This window comes from Anneissia japonica, unplaced genomic scaffold (genome assembly GCF_011630105.1).
Source record: "Anneissia japonica isolate Jap-2015-1 unplaced genomic scaffold, ASM1163010v1 scaffold11102_len228118_cov109, whole genome shotgun sequence".
NCBI lineage: Eukaryota > Metazoa > Echinodermata > Crinoidea > Comatulida > Comatulidae > Anneissia > Anneissia japonica.
In genome coordinates, this window is record NW_022706455.1 from 194,604 (window position 1) to 198,977 (window position 4,374).

General features: G+C 33.7%; 1 long non-coding RNA gene across 1 annotated transcript in view; it reads right to left on the reverse strand.

Annotated features, from left to right (window-relative positions):
- Positions 1–1,941: 1,941 nt before the first annotated feature.
- LOC117106157 overlaps positions 1,942–4,374 on the reverse strand; it is a 3,574-nt gene continuing 1,141 nt past the window's right edge. The window contains exons 2-3 of the long non-coding RNA XR_004445010.1: positions 3,885–3,978; positions 1,942–3,026 (exon numbers count right to left, since the gene is read on the reverse strand). This is a non-coding gene — a long non-coding RNA (uncharacterized LOC117106157). The remainder of the gene's footprint in view (positions 3,027–3,884; positions 3,979–4,374) is intronic.

Consider the following 4,374-nt stretch of genomic DNA (forward strand, 5'->3'; position numbering starts at 1 on the left):
CACTCAAGCATGTCCGGTGGTGACGTATGTATTTGCATCGTCGTCGCAAAACTAAAACAAGAGCTTATCATCTGTGTGGCCAACATTGTAATACGTCATAGATAATTAGCATATCGTCCTAGATTACTAGTCGTCGCATATCTAAAACTCCTTAATAATAGCTCGGCGACGTAAGGCTGCCTTTAATCTATGCAAACGAGGGTGGTGCGAGTTTTGTTGTATAGCAAGTACGGTTAGGTTAGTAACTGGACAGAAATATCCATAAGCCCGGCGGATCGGCACCTTGAGTGTAGAAAGGTATATGTTAGCCAATGCGGAATGGTACTGCGTGTTGTGTGATGCAACCTGGTAGACAGCAACGTTGTTCCCTTGTAGATTGGTGTTATACGCTTCATCGTGGTTTATTAGTAATATTAATATGCCGAGGTATTAATCTGTCCAGTCACCCACATAATTGTATAAATTTTGAACCCGTGAGTAGACTTTTGAAATCATGAAATATTGTAATAAAGAAATGGGTGAAATTGTACGTATTTATTCAGTGGTTTATGTGAACGTAATTAGCATGAGAACAACTAAAGGAGAGACAATGTTAGTTTGCTTTATGTTATGATATCCACCTTTAATACATTTGTATTTCAGTTCTGTTGTAATCCCTTCGCTGGAGTGAGCAAGTAATCGTATCGTAGTCTCGTCGTTAGTTTTATCATGGAGTTTTGACACTGGATAACTACTGCATAATGTACCGTGGTTGAGAAGTCCGTCTACCGATCTTAAAGGCTCAATCACGTTGTTGAACATTTATCTTTTCTGGAATAATTATTAATGAAGGCCGGTATAACCCAATATGAACCGCCAACAGCAAGCCTACCGTTGGAAAGGCCAGCAACATAGGCCTACATCGTCCCGAACAACATGTACATGCCGGATACACTCTGTGCAGATACCCCGACACACCAACTGAAGGGTGTACCGATATTCACTGGACAATCGTCGACAATATCAATAGATGATGGGATTAGGGATGTGCAACACATATTAAGCTGCAGTAACATGCCACACAACATGCAATTTTCACAACATGCAATTTTCTACAATCTTTAGAAATCTTGGCAGGACCGCCAAGAAACTAGTGCTTAACATCCTGATACCATGTCAAACACCCGAACGAGCATTCGCAGAATTAAAGGAACAGTTTGGAAACATGACCAGCGGCGATCTATTAGCGGACTTCTACCAAAAGAACCCAGATCAAACCGGGTGAGTTGGCAAGTTTTTATGCCATCGAACTAGATGCCGTGTTGCGAGAAGTAGAAGAGAAAGTGGGACGATGTCCCATGTGTGACAGGGAAAGAATGCTCATGTCACAGCAATTAATGAGTGGACTAAAAGACAACGATGTATTTGGCCGTATAGCACCAATGAGACCGTGCAACATGCCGTTTCAAAATGTCTTATACGAAATACGGATTTTTGAGCGGGAACGAAGAAAGAAACCAAATTACGCACACCCCACCTGTGCACTAAATGTGTCCCGAACAACCAGAACAGCGAGGTTACCGCACTACGAGAACTGGTCCAAGGCATGGAAAGAAAAATGAGTTTCCTTACTGCGAAATTCAAGCTAAAGAATTGGCACAACAAAACGTAATACATTCATCATCAGTGGTTTGCAACGGATAATAATAATAATAAAAATAATTGACAAAAATAAAATAAAAATATAAAAAAAATTATAAAAAAAATTATAAAAATAATAATAAATAAATAATAAATAAATAATAAATAAATAATGAATAAATAATGAATAAATAATAAATAATAAATAATAACAGCAGCAGCAGCAGCAACAACAGCAATAACAGCAATAACAATAACAACAATAACAACAATAAAAACAACAACAACAATAACAACAACAATAACAACAACAATAACAACAACAATAACAACAACAGCAGCAACAATAACAACAACAACAACAACAACAGCAGCAACAATAACAACAATAACAACAGCAACAGCAACAGCAATAACAATAGCAATAGCAACAAATACAACAAAGTGAAAAAAGCATAAGACAATTTACTAATAGTGATAATAATAATAATAATATTAGTATAGTAATAATAAAACTATTAATAATAATAATAGTTATGATAGTTTTGGCCTACACACAGCACCATTCGTTCATATTATTTAGTGGAGATTTTGTTTCACAATTTAGCTAATTTGGTATGACATTAATTAGCAAAACAGAAATTTGACTTGCCAAAACAATGAATATAAGCAGCAAAAGTTTCAATTCCATCAGCTTTATGGTTTATAAAATATATATTTAGCAAAATTCAGCTTTTATTAGGAATTGGCTTTTTGTCTAATAACAACTACACTGCCCACACTTGATTGAAAAATTTAACACAATTATAATGTACAACATACTATAACAGTAAAAACAAAAATAATTAAATTTATGCTACCCACCATATGAACCACAGTTGTTTTAAAATATGAAAAAATACAATTCATAACAAATAAAGGACTCCAAAAACCATTCATTATTACAATCATTAGCGTTTATTACACTTTTCTTCACAATTTTATATCTATTGTACTGATAATTGGTAGCTTATTGCTTTTGGAATGAATATGAGAAGATTTCATGAGACACTTGGTACAACAATAAATATAGATCTACTGTATATGTGCTTTTACACAGCAAAGAGCAATATATATTTAATGTGAGAAATTATGTCTTGTGATTTACCTAATATATAAAATGTATATTATTACTTTACACCATGCAAATATCATTGGTATCATAAGCATTTTTTTCGGATGTCGTCAGCGCTTTGAAATTGCAAGGTATAAACAAATAATTATTCGATAGTGAGCTCCTTCGAATACTTAAATATGGTTGAATCCTTGAAGCTGGCAGAAGAGGACGTCACTAGCCCCTGGGTCTGAGGTGTTGGTTTTGAATTCTGCAGTAGGTCTGAAAGCTTCTATAATGCTCTACGAATTGGCTGTTTCAAAAAAATACATTGAGATTAATTTAAAGTTATTGTAAGAATACTGTATCATATGAACTTTTTATGTATTCACTGAAATGTCATACATTTTGATTCCATAGTGAGCATCAGTGGGCAATAATATTAATAATTTAATTCCATCTATTCCACTAAAAAAAAATGCTGAAACCTATGAGGCAAGTCTGTATACAGATTCCGGTAAGGCGAGACACTTTATGTTTTGTTTCGCGCAATGAATTTTTTATACAGTAGATAATCGAAGATGGCAGGATAAAAATAAAATTTTGTTTTCTTATTTAGCAAATAGTTTTGCTAAAAACTTAGCTGGAGTAGAAAATAAAAATAAAATGTTATTGAATGCAAAATGGGATGGATAAATGCTTCAAATTTATATAATTAGGAAGAAATACACATATCTTATCTTTGGAGATTTCAAGGCAGTGGAGGGCATAATAAAAATAAAGAAAACTTCTATTTTTTTTTCTGAAATTTCCCATTTTTCGTGGAGGTGGCTGCGCTAATTGGCAAAAAATAAAATTTTAATTTTATTCGAAATCATCAATATTTGCATTAGGTGGGTTCACTAAACAAGGTATAAAAAAGTCTTGCCTAACTAACAACTACAAACATAACGGATACATACATTGTCCTTAGCCCGTCTAACTCTCAATATAAAGGGTAATCGAGGAGCCAAGCCATTGGACACTTGCCGGTCTTGAACCGGCGTCTTCAGCACAAGAAGCAGGAACAAATACCTCTCAGCCAACTACCCAGATGGTGCATTTATATTTGTACACCCTTACAATTAGATTGGATAATAATTAATTCCCCTAAAAGTAAAACATTGCCTACCTATTACAGGTACTGAACTTATAGTAGTTCAGCTTTGCCCACTGCATTTCGCAACCTGGTTTTGCTGCACTGTAGACACATCATGGGTAAATTTCTGTACAGTATAATAAAAAAGGTGATCATGGGTTTTGTGTACAGAATATTGTGTTTCAATCAGGTCATTCTATTCATAGAAGCAACATTTAAAGGAGAAATTGTGCCTTTAATTAGTTACTATATTGTGTAGCAATGCCAGAAGCTATAAAATTGGTTGAAAATTGAACCAATATAGTGTAATAGGGGTTAATTTAATATAAGCATTTAATATTAATTATATATTTATTATCATAATCAAATTTAAATATAACTGCTATTAATTACAGTAATATTTTATTTGATATATTAATGACATAATTAATGTTGAATTATTGAATCCCGACACGGTGGCGTGCATTTCGATATTAGGAGTATGTATTATACTATCTTTACTGTACAGGATGCAGAAAACTTT